This window comes from Piliocolobus tephrosceles, chromosome 3, assembly GCF_002776525.5.
Source record: "Piliocolobus tephrosceles isolate RC106 chromosome 3, ASM277652v3, whole genome shotgun sequence".
Lineage (NCBI taxonomy): Eukaryota > Metazoa > Chordata > Mammalia > Primates > Cercopithecidae > Piliocolobus > Piliocolobus tephrosceles.
In genome coordinates, this window is record NC_045436.1 from 4,700,757 (window position 1) to 4,716,969 (window position 16,213).

A 16,213-nucleotide genomic window follows, 5' to 3' on the forward strand; every position below is an offset into this window, starting at 1 on the left:
AGTTCAAGATCATCCTGGCAACATGGCAGAACCCTGTCTCTACTAAAAACACAAACAATTAGCATGGTGGTGTGTGCCTATAATCCCAGCTACTCGGGAGGAGTACGTGTGTCTCGTGTGTCAGGAGACACACAAGGATTGCTTGAACCTGGGAAGCGGAGGTTGCAGCAAGCCAAGATTGTGCCACTGCACTCCATCCTGAGACTCCATCTAAAAAAAAGTAAAAGAATAAATACATGTTACCACCTTAACCATTTTTTAAGTGTACAGGTCAGTAGTGTTAGGTGTATTCACACTGCTGTGCAACAGATCTGCAGAACTTTTTCATCTGGAAAAACTGAAACTTGCGTAAACCAAAAATAAAATTCTAAGTTTCCCCAAGTGACTGAATGGACCCTCTCTGAGCCAATGGGGCTCCAGAAAAACCTGAAAAACTGAATTCCCGGCCGTCGTGGGAAGGGAGATGGGGCACACCTACCCCTTCCGGTTGGAGTTTTGGCACAACTGACCAGCATTAACATTAAAACAGACATGTTAAGCCTGACAAAACAGACTCTTTGTGGCAATAAGACACAAAATTCCAACCTGACTCTGGTATAGCATCATATGACAGACAGCAGACCTTGAGGAAAATAAAATTATTTTACCCCAAAATGTATTTCTTTGACATATTTCGAAATGGTCCTGCGAAGTCTTCTGTGGGGGAGGTTTGCACCTGTAGAGAATTTCCGTCAATGCAGCCTGGCCTTTTCTGGATCTAGGAGAGGTTAACTAGGAGTCTGACATCTGTTTTCCTTTCTTTTCTTTCTTTTTTTTTTTTTTGGAGACAAACTCTTGCCCCGTCACCTAGGCTGGAGTGTAGTGGCATGATCTGGGCTCACTGCAACCTCCACCTCCTGAGTTCAAGCAATTCTCCTGCCTCAGCCTCCCAAGTAGCTGGCACTACAGGCAGGTGCCACCACGGTCAGCTAATTTTTTTTTTTTTTTTCGGTCAGCTAATTTTTGCAGTTTTAGTAGGGATGGGGTTTCACCATGTTGGCCAGGCTGGTCTCGGACTCCTGACCTCAGGTGATCTGCCTGCCTCAACTTCACAAAGTGCTAGGATTACAGGTGTGAGTCACTGCACCTGGCCTTGACACCTTTTAAGGTCTGAAAAGAGACATTTGCCACCTATTATCTCTGAAGGCTGCTACCTGGAGGCTTCATCTACATAATAAAAACCTTGGCTTCTACAATCCCCCTTATCTTAACTCAAGCATTTCTTTCTACTGACTTCAAGTCTTTAGACAAAGCTTAATTCTCTCAATGAATTCCCAATCAGAAAATCTTTGAATCTGCCTATAACCTGTAAGCACCCCCACCCATTCCACCTGCCACTTTGAGATGTCCTGACTTTCCAGGCTGAACCAATGTACACCTTACATGCATTGATTTGTAGCTTTGCCTGTAACTTCCGTCACCCTAAAATGTATAAAACCAAGCTGTAACCTGACCATCTCGGGCGCGCCTTCTCAGAACCTCTTGAGACTGTTCCCTGGGCCATGGCCACTCATGCTGGCTCAGAATTAAGCTCTGTAAATGTTTTACAGAGTTTGGTATTTTGTCAACACTCTCCATCCATTAAACACTAATTCCTCCCACCTCTTCCTGGTAACTACTTTCTGTTTCTATAATTTTGACTACTTTAGATACTTCAGAGGAAAGGAATCTTGCAGTATTTATGACTGGCTTATTTCTCTTAGCATAATGTATTTGAGAGTCGTGTATCTTAAAATATTTGTTTTTGATATGAACTCTCTTACCTCTATAACTAGAAAAGAAGTTTTAATAGAATCGTAGGAGGTAAAAGTGACTCTAGAACTTATTTTGACCTATTTCCCCCACTTCATACTTTACTTTTTCTAGATAATGTAAACACAAAATAAAATTCTAAGCTCCCCAACTGACTAAATGGGTCCCCTTCTCAGCCAAGGACATTCCAAAGTCAACCCGAAAAACTAGTTCCAGGCATGATGGGAAGGGGGGTTAGATAGGCTCGCCTTATTACACCCTCCTCCCTTTGGAATCTGGGCACAACTGACCAGCATTAACATTAAAACAGAGATCTTAAGACTGACAAAATACTCTTTGTAGTAATAAGATACCGAATTTCAACCTGACTCTAGTGTAGCATCACAGAACAGATAGCAGGCTCCAAAGATATCGAATTATTTAACTCTGAAATGTATTTCATTGACATATTTGTAAGTGGCTCTGCAAAGCTGTCTCTTACAGGGAAAATCTGCATTCTATAGAGAATCTCCTTTCCTTTTCAGGTCTTTTCCTGATCCAGGAGAGATTAACTGAGTCTGGCACCTTTTTAAGTCTGATGAGAAACATTTACCATCTATTCTCTCCGAAGTCAGCCACCTGGAGGCTTCATCTGCATAAGAACATTTGTCTCTGCAACACCTTATCTTAACCCAGACATTCCTTTCTATTGATTCCAGGTCTTTAGATAATAATTTAACTTTTTTTAACCAATTGCCAATAAAAAAATCTTTGAATCCACCTATGACCTGGAAGCTCCTGCTTTGAGCTGTCCAGTCTATTTGGACTGAACCAATGTACATCTTACATGCATTGATTGATGTCTGGCTATAATTTCTGTCCCGCTAACACATATAAAATCCAGCTGTCAATCAACCACCTTGGGCACATGTTCTCAGAACCTCTTGGGGCTGTGTCACAGGCCTTGGCCACTCATATTTGGCTCAGAATAAACCTCTTTAAGTATTTTGCAGAGTGATTCTTTTTTTTTTTTTTTTTTGAGACGAAGTCTCGCTCATGTTCTCCAGGCCGGAGTGTAATGGTGCGATCTCAGCTCACTGCAACCTCTGTCTCCCAGGTTCAAGCGATTCTCCTGCCTCAGCCTCCCGAGTAGCTGGGATTACAGGCACCTGCCACCACGCCCGGCTAAATTTTATATCTTTAGTAGAGACGGGGGTTTCACCATGTTGGCCAGGCTGGTCTTCAACTCCTGACCTCAGGTGATCTGCCTACCTCAGCCTCTCAAAGTGCTGGGATTACAGGTGTGAGCCACCGCTCCCGGCCCAGAGCGACTATTTTCATCGACACTAGATGAGAAATCCAGAGACAGAAAAGAAACTCGCCGAAGGATAAAGATTAAATAATAGTAAAATTGAACCCAACTCATACATAAATAAGTAATGAAAGTAAATTTTAATCCTTTTACACATTATAGCACTTTTCAGCCTTTTATTTTCTACTCAGTATTGGCTGTTTAAAAATAATTTTGTTCTCCAATATTTCATTTTGTATTTGAAGCAAAATTAATCTGCCTAGAGAACAACAATTCTGTTAAACATTGTGCTTTTTCAATTGTGTTTATAAAATGCATTCCACTGGTGTTCAGATTTGACATTCTGGGCATGGGGCATCCCGTTGCATTAAGAATAAAAGGCTTCCTCAGGTTTGTGGGAGAATTTGGTTCTTGAGCCACTCGGATCTCACAGGGCTGGAGTCACCAGCAAAATGTTACAGAGATATTGTAGTTCAGCTGCTTACAATTACACAACAGTATCTCCTCCTGAAAGAGAAAGATCCGGTGAGTGACAGGTTGTTAAATACCTACCAAAGAAGACCCTCTTGTTTTCAGGGCCCCAACTAATTAGCTCAACAAACGGGGATTATGAGTCCACCATGGGCCCTGTTGTCATTTAGAGACAAATTTAAGGCACATATTTCTTGAGTTGGTGAAAAAGAAAATGAAATAATCATGCCATTGAGAGCTAAAGGGTCATAGCAGTTATGGAGTAAAACCCCTTCATTTTATTGCATATGAGAAACCGAAGTCCAGAGAGGGACCCGGGGCAAACGGCTAGTCAGTTATGCGCTGGACCTTGAGATTCTTGCTTCTGACTCCCAGGCCAGGGCTCCACACAGTGCCCTAAGTGCACAAGGAGGATGTGACAGCCCCCTGATTGTATGCAGGCTCGGTGTGAAAAGGGAGACAAAGACTGTCACTCAGCCTGCTTTTCTTAGAATTCTATTCTGCTTTTCTAATGTACGTGTCAGCATGATTTTCAGTCTTGTCTTAGTATCTGTACTGGTTTTGAATAATGAGGAGAAAACTCTGGAGATTTCCAGCCCGCAGTGATTTAGGTTAGCTTGACAGGGTAGTCCAACATGGATTATCTTTCTTTCTTCCAATAGACAGAACGAGGAAAGGAAATTGCAAGCCTCAACTGAGACTGGGCCCATGATATATAGTGTGTTTACCTTGGTTTATGTGAAATCATGACTAAAACCTGCTTGGGGAGGATCTTTTGCTTGATGTTTTTGGTTTTGTTTATGACTGGAAGATAGGAATCCTTTCCTATCTAAATGTGAGGTTGCAGCACATTTTGGCAATTTTTCTAACATATGCACATTTTGTATGTTAAGATTTGAAGGAGAATAGACTCCCAAACATTTTATTGTGCATTGCCCTTAGAATACTCTAAAATGCAGTGAAAATAATTTTCGAAATTTTGATTAAATGATAGACTGCTTCACATTTTATATTACTGTATGACTTTATAAGCTTATGTTACTGATAGGAAACTTAGTGAATATACGTACAAATAAATAATTGCAATTCTTTGAAATGTAGGCAAAAATTATCACATCATTATGATACTTTGTTCTGTAGGGTTGCAAGAAAAGAAATAATATCCTTTGGACAAAAAAGTACCCCAAGCCAGGTGTGGTGGGGTGTGCCTGTAGTCCAAGCTACTCGCGAGGCTGAGACGGGAAGATCACTTGAAGTCAGGTGTTCAAACTGTGGTGAGCCACGATCACACCACTGGACTCCAGCCTGGGCAACAGAGTGAGACCTCATTTCAAAAACAAACAAAAAGTATCTCAATGTATAAAAGCCTCTCAATTTATTACAGAATGTCCACACAAATGAGGAATATGTTTATGTAAATTTATGTAAATTAATTTAAGGGAATACATACTGTAACATTTGTTAAATACTGTTCTGTAACTGTTGCTGTTGATTAGATATTCAGCAAAGTGATACCGTTAGACAGGACTAGTGCTTTCCCCAGTCCCTCAACAGAGGCTGTAGGTTCAGAATTACCCAAATGTGCTTCTCCATTGGGCAGAAATGTTTTCTGTGTGTAACTTTTGGTAACGGAGATGGTCAGAGGTTCCATGTTCCTCGGTGTGGTGTCACCAGGTGGATTTCATACTACACCAGGTCCCTGTTTTCTAATCTACTCTCTTTCCAGAGCTAAAAGCTGATGTGGATCTTGCTGACAACACGTAGAGTGGGAACCCACTCAAGCCCACTCAGTGAAAAGTCATCCAGTCAAGTGAAAGTGGATGAGCAAGAGGGCAGAGGTGAATGACTGAGGGGTTGCTAATAAGGGTTACAAATGGTAAGAGTCTAAGAGACAAATTAACTATCAAATATTTCTGATGGAGTCCCCCAAAGGAGTGAGGAACCTTTGCCAGTATTTACTTTCAATCTGTCAATTTTAGTCTATAAGTTAATTAATTTCAACACAATGTACTTTGGCAATTATACCTTGGTGTGTTTACTTATGTGTCAGAGTTCTGCAGGCAAAAGAATGGTCCAATTCAAGTGACAGCTTTTTAGCTTTAAGATGTTTTAAACAAAATGCTAATACTTTTACCTCAGAATAAATAACTCAGTTCCCTTCTTTTGAGTAGACTCAGAATTAGAAAACATTCCGGCTAAATAAAATTGGATCTAGTTCAGCTCTCTCATTTGACAGAGGAGGCAACTGAGGCACAGAAAGGCGAAGTGACTTTTTCCTAGATCTCATGGTTGGTTATGGGCAGAACCTGGACCAGAACTCAAATTTCTTGATTCTCAGTTAATTACTTTTCTCCTCTTAAAGTCTGTTTTCCTCAAACATGGCTTTTTACTTCATCGTATTTTCATTTTCTCAGTCCTACATCTCAGCTCACCCTCACGGGTCCATCCTTTTCTGGTTCCTTTCTACATGCCACCTTTCTGGCAAGCTCTTTCTGGAGTGCAGTGGCATGATCTCAGCTCACTGAGACCTCTATCTCCTGGGTTCAAATGACTCCTGCCTCAGCCTCCCTAGTAGCTGATATTACAAGAGTGCACAACCATGCCCGGCTAATTTTTGTATTTTTAGTAGAGACGGGGTTTCGACCATGTTGGCCAGGCTGGTCTCGAACTTCTGACCTCAAGTGATCCACCCATCTCTGCCTCCCAAAGTGCTGGGATTACAGGCGTGAATCACCACGCCCGGCCCCTGGTAAGCTCTTTCTGAAGAGTAGGCTGCTCCTCCCACTCTCTCACTCGCTGCTCAGTCCACTGGCTTGGGCTTGTTCGCCTTGAACTTGCTCTCTCCAAGGTGTCCAGTGACTCTGCATTGCCAGTGAAAATGTCCACCCTCCAGTCTTTAGTTTATTTGACTTCTCTGCAACATTAAACTCTACTGTCCAGTCACTCCTTCCTAAAACCATGCATTTTTTTCTTCTTGGCTTCTATGATCCAGTCTCCTGGTTTTCTTCTCTCTGGCTTCTCCTTCATGGATTCCTTGGTGGGGTCTGGTTTCTCACTTCTTAAATGCTCGTATGGCCCAGGTACTCTTTTCATGTATATGTTTTTAGATGTGCTCTCGGGCACATCATTCCTCTACCGTCTCTGTGACGATGACTCTTACGCCCACATATCTGGCTCAGATCTCTCACTCTCTTTCACCGCCCCACCCTTTTTTTTTTTTTTTTTTTTTGAGACAGGGTCTCACTGTTACCCAGGCTGCAGTGCAGTGGCACAATCAATCACACAACTCACTGCAGTCTCTCAAACTCCTGCGGTCACGCAATCCTCCCACCTCAGCCTCCCAAGTAGCTGGAACTACAGGTGCACACACCAGGCCTAGTTAATTTTTTATGTTTTTATTTTTTGTAGAGTTGAGATCTCCCTATGTTTCCCAGGCTGGTCTCCAACTCCTGGCCCCCAGCAATTCTCCCACCTGGGCCTCCCAAAGCACTAGGATTACAGATGTGAGCCACCATGCCCAGCCTCAGACATCTCTTTCCAGTTTCAGCCACATATATCTGCTATAAACGTCACCTCAAATTCACCACATTCAAAACCCATGCCACTTTCTCTATCTTCTGTATCTTGGTGTCTGTACAAATCAGAAAACAAAGTAATCTAGACTCCCCATTCTCCCTCAATTCACACTTAACAGGCCACCAAGTAGTATAGAAACTATTGCTTTATCATCTCTCATGTCTTCCTTCATCGTCTCCCTCATCTCTACCTTTGATCAAACACTGTTTTGTCTTGCCTGGACTGTAACAGTAGCCTCTTAGCTGCCCTTTCTACCTCTAGTCTGCCCACCCCTACATATTGCTGAACCCCCAAATACTGCTGGAAGTATGACCCCTCTATTTATTTATTTTTTTTTTGAGACAAAGTCTCACTCTATCACCCAGGCTGGAGTGCAATGGCGTGATCTCGGCTCACTGCATCCTCTGTCTCCTGGCTTCAAGCAATTCTCCTGCCTCAGCCTCCCAAGTAGCTGGGATTACAGGCATGCACCACCAGGTCCAGCTAATTGTTTTTGTATTTTTTTTTTTTTTTTGAGATGGAGTCTCGCTGGTCACCCAGGCTGGAGTATAGTGGCGCGATCTCGGCTCACTGCAAACTCCGCCTCCCAGGTTCACGCCATTCTCCTGCCTCAGCTTCCCGAGTAGCTGGGACCACAGGCGCCCGCCACAACGCCCGGCTAATTTTTTTTCTATTTTTAGTAGAGACGGGGGTTTCACCATGTTGGCCAGGCTGGTCTCGAACTCCTGACCTCAGGTGATCCACGTGCCTCGGCCTCCCAAAGTGCTGGGATTACAGGCATGAGCCACCATGCCCAGCCTGTATGACCCTTCTAAACTGCAAATATGATGAAAACCCTTTGGCGTGCATGCCAGGTCTTGCATTCTCTGGGTATGGCACTCCTCTCCAGCCTCACCTTCCTTCACCCCCGCACATCCACCCTCCATCTCAGCCTCTCCAAAACACGTAAAAGCTCTAAGATGCACTGTGCTGTTTCTTACCTCCAGTTCTCTTCACGTGCTGTTCTTGAAATGCTCCTCCCTTTTTTCTCATGCACTCACGCTCGTCCTTTAAGTTCAGTTTAAGTGCCACCTCCTCAGAGAGGCTTCTTGCGTTCTTCCATCTGACTTAGATGCCTCCTCTCCTCCCTGGCTCTCTCACGGCACCCATTCCGTACCCTATTATAATTGTTTCTAAACTGTAAACGCCTCAGAGACCGAGTGCACGTTTAGCCTGGTGTATTAATATCACATTTACAGATTTTACTTGAGTTTTTCCAGTAATGTAGCATATGCATTACAGCACAAGGTGATTATGCCTCCCCAACTTTCTCTGCTTTCCGGAGCTCCCAGGTGTGGAGTGTGGAGGCATGGGCAAGACCATCTACTGCTCGGAGCTGGGAGCTGCAGATGCCACCTCGTTCCCCTAACCACGCCCCGCCCCCCCCACCTCTCCCTACTCTTGCCAGTGAGCCCCATGGCCAAGCTGCTGCGGAGCCAGGAAATGAGGTGTCTGGATGCCCTGCTGCTGGACTGCCACAGCTTCCCATGCCATCTTCTTGGCCCCTCCCTGCCCCCACCCCAACAAGACTGGGTGAGAGGGGAGGTGTCAATCTCAATGCTCGTTCTGCTGACTGGCCCCTTTCGGGGGAGATGGCTGGCCCCAAGTCAGGAGATGGTGGTTCTCTAAGCATAGAAGGTGGGAAACTTAGCATCTTTTCTTTTCTTAGTCAATCCCAGAGGTAACAGTAAAATCTAAATTCTTCTTGTTGGCCAAGAGCAATTTTGAGGGCTTTACATTTAATCCTTAGGGTTAACCCTATGATGAATGAATTAGACTTATTATTCTCTTTTTTTTTTTTTTTTTTTTTTGAGACAGAGTCTCGCTCTGTCACCCAGGCTGGAGTGCAGTGGCCGGATCTCAGCTCACTGCAAGCTCTGCCTCCCGGGTTCACGCCATTCTCCTGCCTCAGCCTCCCGAGTAGCTGGGACTACAGGCGTCCGCCACCTCGCCCGGCTAGTTTTTTGTATTTTTTAGTAGAGACGGGGTTTCACCGTGTTAGCCAGGATGGTCTCGATCTCCTGACCTCGTGATCCGCCCGTCTCGGCCTCCCAAAGTGCTGGGATTACAGGCTTGAGCCACCGCGCCCGGCCTAGACTTATTATTCTCAATTGACATATGAGGAAATTGAGTGAAAGAAAGGTTAAGCAACTTAACAAAGTCACCAGCTAGAAACAAGCGCAGATTCAAATCAAAGCAGGCTGGCGCCGGAGCCCCTCTGTGTGCCCACAGGACTCCACTGCCTGTCTCCTCAGCTGTTACAGGGAGGTTCACTGACACCCACGGCCGTTGTCCAGAGCGGTGTGTGGCAGCCCGGCGCTCCTCCCTGAGCCTCAGCGACCACGTGGGATCATGGTGCTTCTCTTTGCCCCTCATTTAATTTTACCTGCTGGGTATGGTTTTCAAGTTACAACATCTCTTGGCTGGTTCCCCATGGCTTCTCAAAAATGTTTCTCTTAGAGTTTAATTATTAGTCATCTGCCCACTCTTTATTTATACTTTTCATGGCCTTTACTTTCATTTGCTTTTACTGCTTTTTTTAAATTGAGAAAGTAATATGCACTCATGAGAAGCTATGCTGATTGCAAAAAGTAGACAGTATGTAGAACAAAGGCGCACATTTTGTTCACGACTTAAATGTGGTGATAAAATGTATGCTTTTTGTGTCTGTGACTAACCTAGCCTTCCTTCTAACTCCATCCTCACCTCGCCTCTCTGCCACCCCCACCCACAGACTAGTGGCAAAAAATCAAAAAATAATAATAACTTGTGGCTCATGCCTGTAATCCCAGCACTTTGGGAGGCCGAGACAGGCAGATCACAAGGTCAGGAGATCAAGACCATTCTGGCTAAGATGATGAAACCCCGTCTCTACTAAAAGTAGAAAAATTAGCCGGGTGTGGTGGCGGGCGCCTGGAGGCTGAGGCAGGAGAATGGCGTGAACCTGGGAGGCGGAGCTGGCAGTGAGCAGAGATCGGGCCACTGCAGTCCAGCCTGGGCGACAGAGTGAGACTCTGTCTCAAAAAAAAAAATTATTAATAATAATAACTCAGTGTCTGATCTTGGTTAAACCTCAGTCTGCCTGGTAGTTTCAGCTGTGCTTTAGTGGGGGGTTCAGCCTGTCTTGGAAGAAAGGGTCAGTCTCCCAGAGAGCTTGTCCTTTACCCTGCTCGTCTCAATGAGGAGAGGGAGGGACGCGGTGCAGCTGCATGGCCTGGAAGCCAGCATTCTCGCGTCTACTGGGTGTCTGTCTGCTATTCCCTGGCTCCCCCGGCCCCTGGGCAATGCTCTCTACCCATCAAGGACACCCTGCAGACCCCTGGTGCTGAAGTTGAGTGTGGAAGGTTGGGGTCTTGTGTGGGGGCAATGCTCCTGGTGGGCCTTCCTGGCTGCCCTGACCTCAGCCAGACTCCTGACAACCCTGCCACCCTTCTGGGTCTGGGGAAGCTTCCATTCACCCCTACTCAGGTGGTCTTTCTGCAGCCCTCCACCAAGCCAATTTACCCTGGCACGGCAGCTGCCTCTGGCCAGCTTCCCAGCCAGGGCCAGTCAGCACAGGAACCCAAGAGCAGCTCAGGAAAGCTAGCGTGGGTCCTTCCTCCTCTTGATCACAGTGCACAACTACAGCGTGTCTCACACTGGCTGTGCTGGGTTGGCATGGGATACCTCATGAGGCAGTCCTCCCCAGAGCCCCAGGCAGAGCGCTTTGGGAGGGTGCAGCTTCTCTCTCTGCCCTTACTGTTGCTTGCACTTACCTTTCTTCACCATCCCTCCTGGATGCCACATATTTAAAAACAAAACAAAGTATGGCCTGTCACTGACTAGAGTGTTATTTTCTTTACTGTGTGAGAGAATCCAATGTGTATGAGTCCTGAGGCTTGGAGGCTCGTACACTCAAGGGGCAGATAAAGGAGTCTGAATCTTTTCTTTTTTCTCAGTAAAGCTCTATTTTCAGATATCAGTGATTGAAAATTGCCTCAGTTCTTCTTTAGGTATCCCTCCCACAATGTGTAAGTCTCGTGATGCTTGGCTGCAAGTGACAATATCCAGGTAAAAGTGTCTTAAACAATGAAGACACTGATCATCTCAAATGGCAACAGTGCTGGGGCTCCAGGCTCCAGGGTTGGTTTGGCAACTCCAGAAGGCCACCAAGCACCCAGCCTCCAGCTGCCCTGTGCTCCACCGTCCTCAGCATGCCGGCTTCTCATGGTCGGGCTCGGCCCCCAGGCCTGGGGAAAGCTGCAGCTGCTCAGGCCTCCCTTCAGCGGGCAGCCTTCTCAGCAGGCAGGGGAAAGGGGCGCCTTCCGGGGGGACAGACACCTCCTCAGGTCTCTCCTCTTCTTAGCAGTGAAAACCTTTCCAGAAGCTGTCCCAGCAGACTCCTCTATTTCATGTCATCCCTAACCTTGCCACATGCCTGGAGTTGGAAGGAACACTGGGAAGGAGAGTGCCAGGTGTTTCCACAGCCTCTGCCGTGGGAAGCGGGACCGCTGCCATGGAGGAAGTGGGGGATAGATGGCTGTGGTGTAAGAAACAGCAGCATCCGCAGCCTGAAACAGACCCTGCTCTTTCCCTGGGCAGGGCTATGCTTTAAGAGCTCTAGGCTTGTGCTCAGAAAAGGAAAATAGAAGAATCCACTAATTATTTTAAAATATTATCTCCTCTATACGGCAGCATACACTATGGATACATGGTAATATATACTTTTTTGTATTTTACTTTGTTCATTTGACAATGCTAACTTAATCATATACTAAAATCTATGTATACTCGAGTCTATTTATGGACTTTCTGCAGTGTCTAGTCCTGTGCAGTGTGATGCTTGTGTTGTACACTCTAGCAGGGCTACGCATCTTTACTAATCTTCAAAATTTGCTTAAATATTTTTGCAAGTATGTTTTTGTAATGTTAGTCCCATTTAGAGCTGAGCTATGCCTTAAAGGCCTGGTTATATTCATGTTTACACACACGTATTCATGCTTAACTGGAATTATGTGCTATTAAATGACCAAGCTCCTCTTGTTAGCTATCCCAGGGGGTCACAACTTCAAATTTCTACCTGAGCCAGGCAAGTAATGTAAATGATTGAAGCAGGCTGTAGTTCAAAGATTAAACATGCAGCAATTTTCTTAGCTTCCTGAAAGAAATAGTCGTTCCTCCATTTTTCTAGAACTGTGTGTCTCATTTAATCTCTCTTGTTTTTTTTTTTTTTTTTTTTGAGACGGAGTCTCGCTCTGTCGCCCAGGCTGGAGTGCAGTGGCCGGATCTCAGCTCACTGCAAGCTCCGCCTCCCGGGTTTACGCCATTCTCTTGCCTCAGCCTCCTGGGTAGCTGGGACTACAGGCGCCCGCCACCTCGCCCGGCTAGTTTTTTTGTATTTTTTAGTAGAGACAGGGTTTCACTGTGTTAGCCAGGATGGTCTTGATCTCCTGACCTTGTGATCCGCCCGCCTCGGCCTCCCAAAGTGCTGGGATTACAGGCTTGAGCCACCGCGCCTGGCCCATTTAATCTCTTTTGATAGAAACATAGTAACTAGGAAATATTTTTCAACTACCAAGTGACTAGTAAGTTGCATCCAAAATTTGACCTTAATTATGGGGAAATAATAAAGAGTAGTGGGGATTGTGGCAAATATGCCTCATCTAAAGAGAGTAATGGCATCAGCCCTACCAACTGCTGCTACTGGGAATTACAGATATTCACATATCTGCTGATTTTTACAGAGAGCTAGAAATACAGATTTTACATGAAATTTCCTTATTGAAAATGCTACTATTTAACACATCTGCAGGCCAGGTGCCATCCATCGGCTATTAGCATGTAAGCTCTGAATTGGACCTATATATTACTACCATTAAAAAGTAGTTTATTTTTGCTAAATTGTAAACCAGCATTTTTAACTGACTAAACCAAATACTAATCAAAATAGCTAAAAACCAAAACAACTCAGAGGAAGCTGTATATAAAATTATGTTGGATAATGTTAATATTAACCAAGGGAAACCACACTGAGATCTAATGATTTCCCCAGCTTATATGGGCATCATCTTATTTATTCATTTTATTCAATTAATTTATTTACTGAGTACCAACTCAATTCAAAGTGTGGTAGCAGACTTAGAAAGAGGGAAAAAGAAAAAAAGACATGACACCTTCTCTGGTTTGGCTTACTTTCTTAATGCCAATGCCATTAATGCCGATATTAATATAAAGCAGCTAATATCAACATTAGCCCAGCTTTGGACTAAGGTTGTCAACACACACACACACTTTATTACGATATTTAAATAAATATTGAATTTTTTCTTTTAAGTATCACCCATAATGCAAATAAACAAAAAACCCTCCGATTTCTAGAAGAGTTCTTGTTTTCATTTAGAAGTCCAAACAATGGGAAAATTAATCAAGACAAAGCAAATAATTTAAATATGTGAAGTCGTAAACTAAAAAAGAGGAAAAAGCTGAGACTGGATTCTTGACTTTATAACATGCTGTCTTCACCCACAGACATTAAGTAATATTATTTAATGTTACATTTTAGAATAGATTTTGTAATGAAAGAAGAATCAGCCCCACCTCTACCTTAACTGCAGTTGAAGTCAAATTGGCAAATTTGTTTCAATACAATTTTCTCTAATTCTTGACCACTTTCCAGTAGGTGTTTGATCAAGGCGAATGTTCTATTTTTATGTTTGTTTCTATACTGGTTACTCCATCCTCAAGGGAATTACAAAACCAAGCATTATTTAAAATGTCTATTAAATTAGAAATATTTTGATAGAGATATGATAGAAATATACTTTAGTTGGCATTTCTAGTAAAGTGATGGAGAGTTCTGAAATTATCTGTAGTTTGGTTTGTACATTATCAATAACTGAAGATTGTGAAGCTGCATCTTGAGAAGATGTTTTTCTTCTGCCTATGCCAAGTTGTCTATACAGTACAGTGGAAAAATGCTCATATAAGTTGACTCACTTATGCTAGAAATGGGACCATTTAAAAATCTATTTTTTGTGTATAATTTGAGGGAACTGTTGAATAATTTTCAGGAAGTTAGAACTACAGCACCTGGATTTACCATGACAAGGTCCATTTTTCTTTTCCTTTTCTTTTGTGTGTGTGTGTGTGTGTGTGTGTGTGTGTTTGACAGAAAGATTAACAAATTAAAAGAACACATCATTAGTCAATAGGAATTTCAAAAATAACATACATGTAAATTCTTGAAAGCAGGTAATAAGAATTTACATATATGTTATTTTTCAATAAAGTACTATATAAATAATGGAATCTTTGGTGATTTCACTTTTCTACAGTGCCCTTAAGTGAAATAAATTTTATTCTGTCTCTTCACAACAAAATGATAAATATTTTTCTTTGTTTTACTTACCTTTATAAAAGAAAACTGCATGAGCTATCATTTAAAAAATTTCTGAGACTGGGCATGGTGGTTCATGCTTGTAATCCCAGCACTTTGGGAGGCCAATGCGGGAGGATCGTTTGAGCCCAGGAGTTCAAGAGCAGCCTAGGCTGAAATTAGGTGAGAGATTTTAGGTATTAACCTACCCAGTAAAAAACTACCAATGGTAATTTCCTGAATTTGAAATTATAATATTAAAAATTCATCATTTTATTTCCTTCTCTGTATGAATATCTCTTACAATCAAATAATCTCTGATTCTCTGTATTATGAATCAGTTCATTATCATTGTCATACATGGTTGGAGCGAGAGCTTTTGATTCCTGCCTGGTGACTATGAAAATCTCTAAGCCACCAGGGGGCAGCGCGTCCTTGGTTTAGATTGAGCATTGCAGTTTTTTTTTTTTTTTTTTTTTTTTTTTCAACTGATTGCCAAATGTATTAATAGTTTACAGCTATTGTGAGCAACCTTTAAACCTTTTTCTCATGTACCCCTAAAATCATTTTGAAAACATGTGCATCGGCCGGGCGCGGTGGCTCAAGCCTGTAATCCCAGCACTTTGGGAGGCCGAGACGGGCGGATCACGAGGTCAGGAGATCAAGACCATCCTGGCTAACACGGTGAAACCCCGTCTCTACTAAAAACAAAAAAAATACAAAAAAACTAGCCGGGCGAGGTGGCGGCGCCTGTAGTCCCAGCTACCCGGGAGGCTGAGGCAGGAGAATGGCGTGAACCCAGGAGGCGGAGCTTGCAGTGAGCTGAGATCCGGCAACAGCACTCCAGCCTGGGTGACAGAGCGAGACTCCGTCTCAAAAAAAAAAAAAAAAAAAAAAAGAAAACATGTGCATCACCCACAAACTTTTAAGTTTACATATATTTCAACAAAAGTTTAAATAACTGAGGAGATATAACTTTTGGCATACTGTAGAAACTTTAAAATAAAATGGTTATATCAATCTTTACATACATCTAATAGAATACAAAACATGATAGGGGTCTGATAACCACCATCATCTGTTTTTAAAAATTCTGAAACAAGCTCAGCTCTCATCGTTGGATGCTTTATATTACTCCTTTTTTCCTTGAATCTCATTTTCCATTTTTTCTCCTCTACAGAATTTTATACTAATATAAAATATTTTATAATTAAAAAGCTGCGATCACCCTATTGTACTTCTCTGCAACAAGAGTATATATATAGATATTTTATTTTTTATTTCTCGTGACCAAAAGGTGTTGAATGTCAGAATTTTACTAATATACAGTTATCCAACACCATAAACATATTACTTTTGATAAATAGTTATAACAGAAAGTGAAATTAATGGGAAATGCATTCCTGAATGAGTCAGCTTAGGGGGTTAGAAGTTTGATTGTTTGGGGCCCAGGATTCTTACACTCCCAGGCAGTGCACTGGAGTAAGATTCTGAATGGGAAGAAAGGGGACCTTTTGTAAAGTCAGAGAAGGGTGCTTGTGAAATAAGAGACAGGGAGAGGAAATCCAGACTAATGAAAGCTTGTTAATTTTAACATAATGGGCGTAGGTTGATTTTAGGAAAGAATATGTATATGAGCTGATGATCTAGAAATCTGTTTTCTTAAAACAGTGGTTCCTCACCTGGAGGAG

The 16,213-nt window shown here is 43.1% G+C and overlaps 1 long non-coding RNA gene across 1 annotated transcript in view; it reads right to left on the reverse strand.

Annotated features, from left to right (window-relative positions):
- Positions 1 to 3,243: 3,243 nt before the first annotated feature.
- LOC111548457 overlaps positions 3,244 to 16,213 on the reverse strand; it is a 56,187-nt gene continuing 43,217 nt past the window's right edge. The window contains exons 8-9 of the long non-coding RNA XR_002733429.2: positions 14,556 to 14,695; positions 3,244 to 3,589 (exon numbers count right to left, since the gene is read on the reverse strand). This is a non-coding gene — a long non-coding RNA (uncharacterized LOC111548457). The remainder of the gene's footprint in view (positions 3,590 to 14,555; positions 14,696 to 16,213) is intronic.